This window comes from Cetorhinus maximus, chromosome 8, assembly GCF_964194155.1.
Source record: "Cetorhinus maximus chromosome 8, sCetMax3.hap1.1, whole genome shotgun sequence".
NCBI lineage: Eukaryota > Metazoa > Chordata > Chondrichthyes > Lamniformes > Cetorhinidae > Cetorhinus > Cetorhinus maximus.
Window position 1 is genome coordinate 77,817,431 of NC_135886.1, and position 16,215 is coordinate 77,833,645.

A 16,215-nucleotide genomic window follows, 5' to 3' on the forward strand; every position below is an offset into this window, starting at 1 on the left:
CCCAGACCTCCCTGTCGCTTGCCATTTTAACACTCCACCCTGCTCTCTTGCCCACATGTCTGTCCTTGGCTTGCTGCATTATTCCAGTGAAGCTCAACGCAAACTGGAGGAACAGCACCTCATCTTCCGACTAGGCACTTTACAGCCTGCCGGACTGAATATTGAGTTCAACAACTTTAGATATTGAAGTCCCTCCTCCATCCCCACTCCCTTTCCGTTTCTTCCCCCCTCCCTTTTGTTTTTTCCAATAATTTATATAGATTTTTCTTTTCCCACCTATTTCCATTATTTTTAAATCTATACTTTTTATGCCCTTTTAGTCTTATTTCACCCCACCCCCACTAGAGCTGTACCTTGCGTGTCCTGCCATCCATTCTTAATTAGCACATTCTTTTAGATAATATCACCACCTTCAACATCTCTTTGTTCTTTTGTCTGTGACATCTTTTGATTATCTGCTCCTATCACTGCTTGCTTGTCCCTACAACCACCCCCCCACCACTTCTCTCCCCCACCCCCCACTTTAAACCAGCTTATATTTCACCCCTCTCCTATTTTTACTTAGTTCTGTTGAAGGGTCATGAGGACTCGAAACGTCAACTTTGTTCTTCTCCGCCGATGCTGCCAGACCTGCTGAGTTTTTCCAGGTAATTCTGTTTTTGAATTAGTTTCTGGATATCTTCAAAAGTACCTTATCTGGCATCAGGGTGGGGTTCCAATACCTCTTAGCGAATCACCCTGCAGCATTCCAGTCAGTGGCTTGTGTGCATATTTTAACAACTCAGGTCTTTTTCTAAAGTAATATTTCCAGACGCAATTCGGTGTATTTTCCTTCATGATCATTGCACTTCCCCTCCTCCCCAGAATTGAATGAGGTTCATTCCCATTTCATTACAAAAAAGGGAAAAAGTTATAAACGACAGAACACTCTCATACACACATTCATTCTTTTAGCAATGGTCAATTTATCTTTTCCGGTTTTAACTGGGCTCGTCGAACTTCTGGACAGGGCATCCATTAATTTCCCAGGAATGTGGGTGATTTTTAAGTGGTATGGCTGGAGGAACAAACTCTAACGGAATAACCTGGAATTCTGGGTCTTAAACTTTTCCACAAAAGTTAACGGATTGTGGTTGGTACAGGCTGTGGTCTCTCTGTACCCATTTCGGACATATATTTCAAGGTGTCTGGAGGGCCATAATAAATTGAAGGTCTCCATCTCTACTGTGGAGTACCATTTGTAATGCTTGTTGAGTTTTTTAAAGAAGTAAGCGATTGGTCTCTCTTCTGGATTCGTCCTCCTGTAGGAGAACAACCCCTACCCCGATGTCACTTGCATCAATGGCTACTTTAAATGCCTCATTAAAGCCTGGGGGGCAAGCACGGGCTCTCCTATTAAAATGGCTTTCAGCTTTTTGAAAGCTGTCAGGCATTTCTCGGTCCATACTACCTTTGCTTTTTTCTGAAGTAGGTCTGTCAGCGGGGAGTTAGCTGTGCTAAAGTTTGAGACGAATTTGCAGTAGAACCCACACATCCCAAGAAACTCATGATTCCCCTTTTTGTGGTGGGAATGGAGAACTGGGCTACACAGCTTGTACCTTGGCAGCCCTGGGCAGTATCTATTGTTGACATGCTACATGTTATTTATAAGTCACTTTAGTCTTGGCGAACTCACTCTTTGCGAGATTGACCACTAGGTTAGCTGACTGTACTTTCTGGAAGAGGGCTTCCAGTTACTCTACGTGGTTTTCCCAGGTGTTGCTGTACACTAGGAGATCGCCCAGGTACACGATGCAATTGGACAAGCCCGCTACACCTGGTTAATCAACATTTGGAAGGTAGCCAGGGCATTTTGGAGTCTGAAGGGCGTAACCCATCACTGGTATAACCCGTCTGGAATCACGAAGGTGGAGATTTCCTTCACGCGAGCTGCCAAGGGAACCTGCCAGTATCCCTTGAGTAAACCTCTCTTTGCGATATAGGCTGCTTTACCCAGCCTATCTATGCAGTCTTCCAGCCAGGGTATCAGGTAGGATTCAGCTCTGGTCACTGCATTAACTTTTCTGGAGTCAATGCAGAGCTTTGTGGAGCCACCCGGCTTGGGCACAAGTACAACTGGGGAGCTCCAGCTACTGTTGCTGGGCCCTATTAGTTGCTGCTCGAGCATGTAGTTAATTTTCCCCCTGGACTTGGGCCAGCTTCTCTGGGCCTAGATGGTAGGGATATTGCCTTATGGGAGGGGTCTCTCCCACATCCACATCATGTAGGGCTAGGGTGGTGCAGCCTGGCTGGTCTCTGCACAAGCCTTAAATGCAGTGAGAAGCCTCATCAGGTCTGCTCGCTGTTCTGCACCTAGGTGAGAGAACAAGGACTTGGATAGTATTTCTGTATTGGTTAACCGGGTAGCAGGGGGTTCAATGTGGCCTCACCCATGTCTCCCTCTAATTCATCCCCACTGCTACCCTCCTCTGCCAGGTCAGTGACAATGGGACAATGGCGGCTACTTGTTTGTCCCCTTCTCAGCTGTGATATTGCTTTATCATGTTGACATGACACAGCCTTTGCTTTTTCCCCCAATCTGGGGTCTCAATTAGATGGTTCATTTCCCCGAGTTGCTTTGCTACTCTGTACGGGTCACTGTACCGGGCCTGTGAGGGTTCACCTGGTATTGGTAAGAGTACTAACACGTAGTCTCCTGGCTGAAAGGTTCGGGTCTCGACATGTCTGTCGACCTGTGTTTCATAGCCACCTGGGATATTTTCAAATGCTCTTGGGCCCCCTCGCAGGCTATCAGGAACTGCTCCTGGAACACGGCTATGTAATCCAACATGGATAGCTCCTCCTTCTGCTCGAAAAACCTCTCCTTGATTAGTTTCAGAAGCCCTCGCACTTGGTGCCCGTAAGCTAATTTGAACGGAGTAAACAGGTGGACACATTGGGTGAGTCCCTGGTAGTGAACAGAAGGAAACCTTGTCCTTTATCCCAGTCATGAGGGTACCCGTGGCAGTATACCCTGATTATTGTTTTTAGGGTCCGGCGGTACCGTTCTAGCCCCTCCAATTGCGGGTCAAGGCTTCAGTTGGGTCACTCCCAGGTTACCCATGACTTCCTGGAATATCTTGGACATGAAATTTGAGCCCTGACCTGACTGGATCTCGGTGGGTAGAAAATACCTGGTAAAGAGTTGGGTTAATTCCTTCACCACTGTTTTGGCAGATATAGTTCTCAGGAGAGCTGCCTCTGGGAAACATGTAGCCACGTTCATGATGTTAAGGATATACTGGTATCCTCCTTTTGTTTTGGGTAGGGAACCCACACAGTCCACGAACACTTTGCTGAATTATTCCCCAAAAGCCGGCACAGAAATCATAGGCGTAGGTCATATTGCAGGTTGGAGTTTTCCCACAACCTGGCACGTGGCAGGTTCTGCAAAACCTTACCACATCCCTGTGGAACTGCGGCCAGTAGAAATGCTGGCTGATGCAAGTTTAGGTTTTGCGTATACTGACATGCCGAGCCACTGGAATTTCATGAGCTGGCTGCAAGATTTCCCCAGGGTACCTCAGCGGCACTACCACCTGGTGGATCACTGTCCACTCCTCATTTGCAGATCTGTGAGGGGGTCTCCATTTCCTCATCATCACCTCATTTTTAATGTAGCAGCATTCATGGACTGCTTCTGCCTCGGCCTCATTGTGAGCAGTCTGAGCTGCTCAGCTCTGAGTGGGTCAGCTTGCTGGGCCGCTACCAAGGAAGATTTATTTATCTCCTCCTTAGGGTCTTCTGGACTCCCAAAATTGGTTTCAGATAACCAGACCGGAGGGTCTTCTGTCTGCAGTGCCACGTCAACTTCCTCTGATGGAGCTTGTCGGGCCATAGACCGGGTTACCACACAGTCAGGGAAAATGCCCGGCACTTTCTCCTGCAGCTGTTTGGTCTCCTTGACCTCAATGGGCTTCTCTGAGACCACTGGAGATGCTATTACCTTTGATCCCGCCAGGGCATTGCCGAGGAGCAGGTTGACTTCATCCACAGGCAAACGGGGGAAGACTCCCATGGTACTGGCCCTGATACAAGGTCACACTCCAGATGTACCCGGTATAGGGGAACGGGCATTCTTCAATCTCCTTCACCAGTAGTTATGACACTCTCTGGTGGGAAGGTACTGCCTTTTCCTAGCAGTAGAGTCTGGCTGGCCCCTGTACCCCTCAGTATCACTACAAGGCTTACTCACCTCACCCTGGGAAAATGTGGCCACCCTTCCTTCGGATACAAAATCCCAGGGATTCATTTAACCCCATCCACCCTCTCAGAAGTGCCCCTACAGAGATTCGCAGTCACAGTCAGAGCCATAGCCTGGTCTGCTAAGCTCTCTGACTGACTCCCATTCTCTGCATGGGGTGTATGTGCCCGGATAAATCCCACTGGTTTTTCCCATAGCTGCCAGCAGTTGTCCCAGGCGTGCCCTGCCTTCCAACAGTTAAAATACACAGGCTTCTTGGCTTCACTTTCTATCTCAGCACCAAACTTTCTATCCTGAGGAGGGCCCACAGCATTTCCCTCTCTCCCAAGGATGCTCAATTTCCTATCACTCTCCACCACCACCACCCCCTTCTATCATTCCCAGTTGGTTGGGGTGACCAGGAGAGGATCTCTTCTGAAACAAGGGTTTGTGGATCAACTCATAATTGTCAGTCAGTGTGGCTGCCTGCCTGGCTCTGTGACCCCCTGCTCCTTATTGGAAAGGGTAGGGAGTTATTAAACTCCTCAAGGAGAATTATTTCACGGAGGTTTTTGTAAGTGGCTGCTGCTTTAAGTGCCCGCATCCACTGGTCAAAACAAGTTGCTTAAGCTTATCAAATTCCAGGTACATCTGATCAGGCCATTTCCTGAGGGTGTGGAATTTCTGACAGTATGCCTCGGCACTAACTAGTCCGCACTTAATAAAGCCCTTTTTACTGCCTCATAGTCAGTGACACTTTCCTCAGGCAGGAGGAAGTAAACCTCGTGGGCCTTCCCTGAAAGCTTACTCTGCAGTAATAGGGACCATTACTTGGGCTGGCCACTTTAACTGCTGTGCTAATCACTCAAAAGATATAAAGAAGGCTTCCACCTCTGCTTCATCAAACTTAGGGATTAGATGATCAAACCGCTTACCTTAATCCTTAAATCCGAGCTAGTGGTGTCTTCAAGGGACCCAGCAGGATGCCTGCTCCTCAGTTCAATCTGTTTTAGTTGAAACTCCCTCTCTTTTCTCTCTCCTGAAATTCTCTCTCTTCCCTTTGTGCCCTTTCCTGAAATTCCCTTTCCTTTTCTCTCTCCTGAAATTCTAATTTCCACTTCTCCAATATTAACCTCTCCACTGCTATGCTGTCCATTTCATCATCCTCAATTTCCACCCGTAGACCATTGGCCGCCCCTTTGAAATTTGCATGTTTTCTGGCTTTCGGCCAAAACTCTAACCCTGAACTCCTCTTTTAACTGTTAGAGAGGAAGAACTTTTAGATCCTGAATGGAACTGCCTCAGGTTCTGCCAGAAAGGTACTGGCATCAAAAGTGGACATTTTAACACTTCAGTAGCAAAGACTCAAGAAAGTCATTTGGCAGTTTCTAAAAAATTGATTTCAAAAGGACAATTTACTTTCCCCACTCGAATTCATTTATTTTGTCTGTGGGGAAAAAATATTCCAGACTCCGAGCCCCCAATTTGTTCAAATCCCAGACAAGTGCCCCAATTTGTTATGAGCCACCCCCAGGTGAGATCCCCCAAAGTTGTTGATCGAGGCGAGACCCCTCCATTTGTCACCGTCTGGCTGGGACACCCCAAAATTGTTAAGCCCCGGGTGAGGAGGGGTGAACTGGCTCCCTGGCCAGAATCTTTGGGTCGGCAAGCGGGAGCAGGCCCCGCTCACCGACGCATAAAACAACACACAGTGACATCGGGCGTGTGTCCCGACATCACCACACGTCATTCTGATCTTCAGTTGACCGGGCGTGCAGCGGAGTCGGTTGCACACCCGCCAAATTGTCAAAGGTCTATTAAGGCCATTTAAAAACTAATTAAGATAATTCACTGAGCTGCCCATCCAACCTTAAGGTTGGCGGGCCGGTGAAGAGCCCAGGCAGCCTTTGCATTTCTCATGAAGCCTCATCCACGGACGGGATAAGGTTTCATGAAGGTTTTTAAAGTTTAGTAAAAACGTTTAGTAAAATTCATTGGCATGTCCCAGATCATGTGACACTAAATTTTTTATTAAAATTTTTAAAAATCACACTAATCTCCCTGAGGCAGCTCTGTGCCTCAGGGAGATTTCTGTGCTCTTTTGCACACATGCATGAAAGAGCACAAGCTCTGACTCAGCCTACTCCCCCCCGCCCGCACAGGGAGAGCTCAGTGTGTGTCACGCTGGGCGGGCCTTAATTGACCCGCCCACGTAGAATGACAGCGCGCAGCCGATCATGGATGGCGATCGGCTGCGCGCCCACCCGCACCCACTCCCGCCCAACCCTCCCGATGGGGAGAACGTTCTCCCCCCTGTCTTTATTCAGCACCACCCCCTCTGTTGGTCACAACAAGATTTGATCTAAAAAGGACCCTTTCGCGGATACCTTTTTCCCAGACACAATGTTTCTGGTTTTGAGGAGCTAATTTGATCAGACTTTCTTGAGTTAAAGAGGAGTAAGTTTATTAACTACTAAAGGCAAGAAAGGATAAAACACATGCATATATGGTGCTTGAGCGTTGCAGTCATTGCGATTCGAGATTCCAGTAGAGTTGACTCCTGTAGACGAATAGTCAGTTTCGAGGTCCCAGTAGTGTTGACTTCTGTAGGCAAATAGTCGGTTTCGGCATTCCAGTAGTGTTGACTTCAGTGGAGAGGAGAGAGATCTGGATGCTTGCAAATAGTGATTTGCAGGGATACTGCATGTAGCTGTTACTTCTGAGTCAAACTTCCAGCACTTGCTCTCTCTCAGGACACCCACCAACAGACAGGCACCAGGGCAGCTTTTCAGCTCACTTTTAACCCCTCCTTTGTATACTCCAAGTGGGAAGCGAATTCACAAATCTGTCTGGGCATTGCTCAGGATTTCTTGAAGAGATGTTACTCATCTCCTATTATGTCCCATTGTTTCTACCGGAGGGAGCAATTAGTTTCTGGATGTCTTTAGAAGTACCTTATCTGGCAACGGGGTGGGGTTCCAATACCTCTAGCAAGTCACCTTGCACCATTCCAGTCAGTGGCTTGTGTGCATTTTTCAAAAGCTCAGGCCTTATTTTTAAAGTCCAATATTTCCAGGTGCAATTCAGTGTTTTTTCCTTCATTATCATGACAAAGCTGTGATAACATGAGCAAATTCTGTGCTTAATGATATATTTATGTGGTAAAATGCCCATTTGCATGTATCAGTATAAGACGCCCCAGTTGATCAGTTAGGGAAAATGGTGGCTGAGGCATTTAATTAAAGTACAAGAGCTACTTCTCTGAAAATACACTGGTGATTGAAGGTTATTGTTAGTACATTAAAGGAATTAAAGTTGCAACTTTTTATTGTTTGATGCAGTAAGCAGTTTAAAATTGGCATATTTTGAATGTTAACACTAGCAGTACATTGTGTCTGAATACAATAGAATATTCACCACTCTGCTCTATTAGCATATCAAGTAGTCCATTCCATTGCCGTTTGCCCATGCACAATGATTTATTGTTGCCATATTTCATGATATTTGCATTAGTTAATGGCAATGACTCAAAGCTGCAGAAGAACTAGTGCCAGAGACTTTGGACTGCTACCGGGAAAAAGCCTCATTCATAATCATGATTCCAGCTACTGATGCAACGTGCCAGTACAGGGCTCCAATATTCTGGCAATAATCGAGCCTTTTATATTTTGCTGCTTGATCTTACCTTTGACAGAATCCACATATGCCCCTCCCAAGCTGAATATAAAGTGAAGCCATCAGTTACAAGTGCTAGCAGAAAACTTGTGAATTAACAACTGTACTGTGTTGTTTTTCCAAATTAAGTTAATGATTTATTAACCTCTGTCACACAATTAGAGAGGTACATAAAATGTTGACAGGTTCCACATTAAATCTTTAGCGTTGTATATTCTTTTGCCAACTCCTGAAGTAGGGCCAACTGTACCATGCAGAACTCACACTCAGTTATTACTAAAGCTTTGCTTTTGTAAACAACACTTTTTGTAGTCAGTATTATTAATGGCTACTGAATTACACATCCACAATTTTACTTTATTTAATGATATACATGGCGTGTTCCAAGTTTCAGCAAAGGTTGTTGAGGGAGAGCAGAAGAAAATTGAAGTAGTAAAGTCAAGCTATTGAGTGTACCTTTTGTATATTATGGAGGGGAGATTTTGCTGGTTATTCTTTCTGAACAACAATAATAATTTTGCAAGAAATAATGATGAAACCTACATTTTTATGTCCTGAATATGTAATAATCAAGGGATTTTTTTTCAATCTGGTTTGTTTAAGGCAAATACATTGGCACAGGTCACCTATCTACCCTGCAGGTCAGGAATTGGTATGGGAGAAAAATAATTAAAATATTTTTAAAAACTGGAACTGAAGTTCTAATGCTTCAGGCACAATGGAATGCAATAATAATTCAGAAAGGAAAATTGTGCTTAACAAACTTGATAGAGACCTGTGAGAGAGTGAAACATATGGTGGATGTGAGAAATACAGTGAATTTGGTGTAAATGGGTTTTGTGAAAGTCTTTGACAGGGTGCCACAGAGGACACCACTGGAAAAGATAGAGGATTTTGGAATTAGGGCAAGTGTGGCAAATTGGACTAAAACTGGTTAGAGTGTGGCAGTAAACAGAGAACAGGAGGTAAGACATTTTCTCAGAGTGGTTGGAATTGGATAGTAACATGTCACAGGGTTTTGGAACTGCTTCAGTTCATCTTATGTAAATGATTTGACTATAGACTTCAAGAGAATGGTGATACCAAAGAAGATTTGCAGAAGACCAGGCCCTAGCAGCTAGCACAGAAGAAGATCCACAGATGCTACTGGATAGATTAAATGAAGTGGTGAAAGCTTATGGAATGAAAATTAAGATAAAAAAGATGAATTTTATGAAGATTGGAAGAAATAATGGTGGGAAACCACAAATCAAGATAAATGGTCAACACCTGGAACAGGTAACACAATTTAAGTAACGAAAAAATGATGTCTATATCATTCGATCCATGCAGGGGACTGATGCTTGCTGGACAGATTGTGGACTTGCTCAGTCAGTAATGAACATTCACCTGGCACAAGGCTCAAAAGTGCACAAGGAAGAAGATCAATGTCCCAGCCTTAAAACAGCCCAACCAAAGAGAAGAATCCCAAGTGTGGTTTACAATCAAAATGGAAAATCTTCACACATTCAACTTAATTCCAGAACAGTGGAGCCAAATAAAATCAGCTGTACTAGGCTTAAATGGCCAGATCATTGTGTTCAAGCATCATCGTGACCAAGACTGGTTCCATGAAACTATTGCTCAAATATGTGACCTCCTAGGGAGAAAAATAGCAAGCAGCCTTGATTACTGGCAGAACAACCCAAGGCTGCAATTCAAGAAAGCAGCAGATCCAAAGCTCAAAGCTGATGTCCAAAGTCAAATTTAGGAGATGTGGTGTGAGGAGAAAGCCCAGAAGATCCAACAGTATGCTGATCACCATGACATGAGAGGCATTTTTGAAGTCACCATCTATTGACCAAGGTCAAATGTACAAAGTGCCCTTCATTCACAGGATGGTGTTTCTCTTCTTAAAGATGACAATGCCATCCATCAATGCTCAAAAGAACACTTTGAACACCTCTTCAACCATGAATCCACAGTAGCAGCTGATACCCTCCAGGCTATACTATAGTGTCCTGTGGTAGAATCCATGGGTGAAACACTATCAATGGGAGAGCTGTAACAAGCAAACAAACAGATGAAAAATATCAAAGCCTATGGCCCCGATGAGATCTTCAATGCTGGTGGACTTGCCCTCACATGAAGACTCCATGCACTCATTGTATGGATTTGGGAAGATAAAGAACCCCCCACCACCCCACCACCTCACCCCACCCCTCACTCCCTATCCCACCTCCTGACTTCAGACATGTGACAATTGTAACTATCTTCATGAAGAGAGATCAATCATTCTGTGGGAGCTAGTAAGGCATTTCCCTCTTGTCCATAGCAGGGAAAATCCTGACATGCATTCTCCTGAATTTCCTCTTTATTGTGGCTGAGGAAATCCTCCCAGGTTCACAATGAGGCTTTAGCCCTTCCAGAGGGGAATCTCCAACATGGTCTTTGTTGCCGGACAAATCCAAGAAAAATATCGAGAACAATACTGGGAACTCTTCATTACATTCAGCAACCTGACCAAAGTATTTGACTCAGTAAATCATGAGGCTCAGTGGATTGTGCTCCAATGATTTGGATGTCCAAGAAACTTCTTCACAATCCTGCAATTGCTTCATGATGATATGATTACAACTGTCTTGAGTAGAACATTTGAAACAGATGTCTTCAAAATGCAGACTGTGTTCAAGCAATGTTGTGTGGCAGCCCCTATTTTATCCATAATCTACCTGATGGTGGCTATTCGCACTATCAAAGATCAACTGCACTCTGGTGTCAGTATTAAATACCAACTAGATGGAAAACTCTTTAACTTCGGTCACCTCCATGCCAAAATTGCACTAACCACCATAGATATACATGATCTACAGTTTGTGGATGATTGCAGTGTCATTGTCATTCTGCACCAGATTTGCAAGCCACTATTGATCCCTTCAATTTTGCATACAAGACTCTTGGCCTGTCCTTGAATATTGTCAAAAAAACTCATGTATCAACCCACACTTGGTCAGCCAAATATTCCACCTCCCATATATGCTGGAATATGTTGAGCACTTCCCATATCTTGGCAGCCACCTCTCTCTAAAGGCTGTCATTGATGAGGAGATCCAGCACCAGATCAGACACACCAATTCAGCCTTCTACAAATTATACCAGTGAGTATTTAACAACAAAGACCTCTGCATATCAACAAAGTTTTAGTAAACAAAGCAGCTATCATCACCATGCTCCTGTGCCACAGTGAGACATAGGCTAGGGTATCAATGGGAAGATTGTTGAGCAAATGCTGGTGAAACCAGGTCAACAAGCATTCAGGAAAAGCTCCTGCAAAATTAACATCGATGAACTGGTCACTATGTCCATTTGGCTGAAAATCATCTTCTCCCACCAGATCCTGTTTCCTCAACTCTCAAATGGCCAACGTTCTAGGGGAGGACAAAGAAAACTCTTAAAAGACACTCTGAAGCTCTCCTTAAAGCATTGACCTTATACTGGAAGGAGATTGCTACCAATTGTTCACAATGGTCACAATTTGTCTATAAGCTGCACCACACTTTGAGCCCCAACATCTTAATGATGAGGCAGAATGATGGCAGAGAAGGAAAGAAAAGGAAGTAAATCTTGCACCCTAGACCTCTGTCATTGGACATCCTGCCCATTGTGCCCAAAGATCTGCAGATCGAAAGTTGGTCAGCTCAGTCAAATGAAGACATATGGCAAGAAACTTACAGTTATGAATAGACATCATCCTCCAATTAAGGGACAGCCACTGCTGAGAAACACCTCGTCAGATGATGGTTACTAACATAAAGAAATCAGAGCTAGAATAGCCGTGGCAAAGAATGCAGCCTCCAAGCATAAAGGATTGCTCAGCATAGGAATAAGTAGAGATCTTAAGAAAAGAATTATCGGGACTGTGATTTGAGTATCTTGTTCTATCGGGCTGAAATGTGGATCTTAAGAAAAGCGGACATCCAAAGGCTAGAAAGTCATGAAATGTGGTTCTGGAAAAGGATGGAGTGTGTTAGTTGGAGAGAACACAAGAGCAATGAAGAGGTTCTTGGGATAAGAACATAAGAAACAGGGCCAGAGAGTAGGTCATTTGGTTCCTTGAGCCCACTCTGCCATTTGATTCATGCTTGATTTTCTTGGGCCTTAACTCCACTGTCCTGCCTGTGTCCCATGACCCTTTATTCTCTTGTAGATCAAAAATCTGTCTAACTCAGCCTTGAATATATTGAATCACCCAGCCTACACTGCTCTCTGGGGTAGAGAATTCCAAAGATTGGCAATGCTCTGAGAGAAGAAATTCCTCCCTCTGTTCATTTTAACTCAGAGATCCCTTTCCAAAGTTTCCACAGAAACTGTGCCCCTAGTTCTAGATTCCCCCAAGAGAGGAAACATCTTGTCAACATGTACCTTGTCAAGCCCCCTGAGAATCTTATATGTCTCAATAAGGTCACCTCTCATTCTTCTAAACTCCAATGAGCATAGGCCCAACATACTCAACCTTTCCTCATAAGGCAGCATCTTCATCCCAGGAATCAACCGAGTGAACCTTTTCGGAACTGCCTTCAATGTTACGATTATCTCACCTTAAATAAAGAGATCAAAACTGTATGCAATGCTCTAGATATGGTCATGTCCATCATGTCCAATGTCCTTTATAGTTGTAGCAAGACTTCCCTACTTCTATACTCATCTTCTTTGCAATAAAGGCCAATATTCCATATGCCTTCTTAATTACTTGCTGTACCCACATGCTAACTTTTTATAATGCATGTACAAGGACACTCAGATCCCTTTGTGGCACAGCATTCTGTACTTTCCATTTAAATAACATTCTGCTTTTCTATTCTTCCACCAAAGTGAGCAACTTCACATTTTCCCACATTATACTCCATCTATGTTTTGCCCACTCACTTAACCTAACTATTGTTACAATCCCCATATATACCAATTACTTCCAAAAAGAGATATGAATTTCCTAATGGCTGAAACAAAGGATCAGACAACAAGATTTCACCATTTAAGACTTTTACTGTGACAAAATAAAATCAACACAGCTAAACATTACTTAGTAGGCAACTAGTGTACTCAAAACTAGAGAAAAGGTATTCCCCAGTAAATTGTTAACACAATTCAAAATCTCAGGTCACATTTATGTATTATGCCATACTGTCAGTAGAAATGTAGGTTTGTATATAAAGTCCCAAGCTCCTCCTGTCTTTTATATGATCTCTTTTTCCTGTCCCAACTGGGTTAATTTTCCAGTGTCTTTTTCAAAACAGTCCCTTCACACAATCTTCTGAGCATAATTGTATGGAAATGACCTGGAACTCACTGTCCATGAGGGTGGTGGAAACAAAAACAATGATTATTTTTAAAAATGGATGGGTATTTGAAGGAAATAAACTCAGAGGGCTACAGGAATCAAGCAGAGGAGTGGGATTGATTGGATTGCTCCGCAGTGAGCCAGCATACACTCCATGGGCCAAATGACCTCCTTCTGTGCCATCAATGAATCTGTGGCTTCTAGTAGCAAGGCACCCTCTAGTAACTCCTTGGTCTTTAAATCTCCACAAATTTCATCCCTTCAAACAAGGAATTTGCCCTCGCCATCACTCAGTTTGGTGGTTAACACAAAAACAGTCCTTTTCCTCTTCTCAGCATGACAGCGGTATTCTTCCCCATATCCCTCTGTCTATCTGACTTTAACTGTCCATATATCTATAGGCAAATTTTGTAAGTCACACCCCCCTCTTCAAACTACTCCATTTTATTTTGAATTAAAGGAGACAGTTTACAATATAACCACCTTATAAAGTCCAGTAGTGATAACACTATATCCCTTTGCAGACTCCTCATAGCTTGCTTTCCTACCTATCTTTGTATCATAAGCAACTTTGGCTACAATACACTTGGTCTCTTCATCCAAGTCTTTCACATAAATAAAATAGTAAGTAGTTGAGGCCTCAGCACTGATCCCTACGGCTCCACTAGTTACAGTTTGTTAACCTAAAAATGACCTATTTATCCTGACTCTCTGCTTCCTGTTAGGCAATCTTCTAACCATGCTAATGAATTACTCCCAACGCCATAGGTCTTATCTTGTATATTAATCTTTTGTTTGGCACCTTATTAAATGCCTTTGGAAATCCAAATACACTACATCAACTCATTCTCCTTTATCCACCCTGCTTTCTACATTATCAAAGAACTCTAATAAAATTGTCAAACTTGATTTCCCTTTCACAAAACCAAGTTGCCTCTCCTTAATTAGCTCTCCTTGATCTCAATTCCCTTTCACCTCAGAAGTAAATGGATAGTTCACAGCACAACTGTTTACAGCCCGGTACCTTCACCATCTTTCTAGGACTTTGAGAAACCCAGAGACTGCTGCCATTGTCTCCAGGTGTGAATACCTTACACCGCCTTCTCAGTAAAACAATCAAAGCCTTCCATTGATCTCTAAAAATTAAACCACCCAGGCTTACTGTCAGGCAGACTTCAGAAGAGGTCACATGACCCCCTTCATTTGTCCTAAATTTAAAGCTACACTCCCAAGATATTATAATCTTACAAACCACATCATTGTAACACTAGCACCACTTAAAGTCAGCATGCATGTTAAGAGGGACAGTACATTCTGCTTGCAGTAGGTGCTAGAAGTGGCTGGTAAAGTCTCTGAGCAGGAAGAACAATACAACAGTGCAGAGGTTGTCTGGTGCAACACTGGAGGCCTTGGTGCAGGAGGTGGGCAGGAGGAGAGAGGCCCTCTTCCCTCAGTAGGCCATGAGGCCCTCCAGACAGACATTGCAAAGTCAGTGGGAGCAGATAACTACTGGTGTCAGTGCAAGCAGTCTTGTGCAGAGAACCTAGATCCAGTGCAGGAAGAAGTTTAATGATTTCATGCAACTAGTCAAGTTCAGTGAATGCATCTTCAAATGACATATTCTTACAAATGAATCTCTACAGGAGAATTTAAAAAATAGAAGTTGAAGTAGGCCATTTGGCTTTTCGAACCTACTCGCCTCTAATTCTTTTAAACTCAAGAGAATGTAGGTCTAGTCTCAATTTCTCCTCTTAGGATTATCCCCTCACCCTAGGACCCCTTTTGTTGGACGCTCTCTAGGGCAAGTATGGTCTTCATTAGGTAAGGACACTAAAACTGCATAAAATAATACAGGTGTGGCTTCACCAATGCCTTGTATAATTGTAGTAAGACTTCTATACCCTTATACTCTAATCCCTTTCTTACTAAAGCTAATATATCATGTGCCTTCCGAATTGCTCACTATACCTATATGTTAATTTTCTGTGATTCATGTACACGAACACCCAGGTCTCTCACCATTCAAAAAAATTTTCTTTTTTTCCCTATCAAAGCGGGTAACTTCACTACATTGTATTCTACCTGACATGTCTTTGCCCACTCACCCAACCTTTCTCGCCTCACACACTGCACAATTCACCACACCTGCTTTATTTACCTACCAAAATTTCCTATCAAGGGCAACTCATCTCTAATATTCATAGTCTCATCTCGCCCTCACACACTTAGCACTGCTGCAGGATTGGGCCAAATGTGGTCCACACTTGGTCAAATGCTGCCTTGATGTCACTTGCTGCCTCTCACTTCACCTCTTGAATTCAGCTCTTTTGCCCATGTTTGGACAAAGGCTGTAATGAGGTCTGGAGCTAAGTGGCCCAGGCAGAAATCAAACTGAGTACTGATGATCAAGATATTGCTGGGGATGTGCCATTTTATAGCACTGTCAATGACACCTTGCATCACTGATTTGATGATTGGGAGAAGACTCACGGGGCAGTAATTGGCCACTTTGGATATGTCCTGCTTTTTGAGGACAGGTCATATATGGGTGATTTTCCACATTGTCAGGTAGATGCCATTGTTATACTTGTACTGGAACAGCGTGGCTTGGAGCACAGCTTGTTCTGGAGCACAATCTTCAATTCTATTGTCGGTATGTTGTCAGGGCCCATAGTCTTTGCTGTATCAAGTGCCTCCATCCAATTCTTGATATCACATGCAGTGATTTGAATTGCCTGAAAATTGGCATCTGTGATGGTGAGGATCTCAGGAGGAGGCCAAGATAGATCATCCACTTGGCACTACTGCAAATACTTCAGCTCTGTCTCTTTGTGCTGATGTGCTAAGCTCCTCCATCATTGAGAATGGAGATTTTTTGGAGCCTTCTCATCCAGTTAGTTGTTTAATTGTGCACCACCATTCATCACTGGATTTGGCAGGACCTCAGAGCTTTAATCAGACCCATTGGTTGTGTGATCACTTAGCCCTGTCCATCGCACGC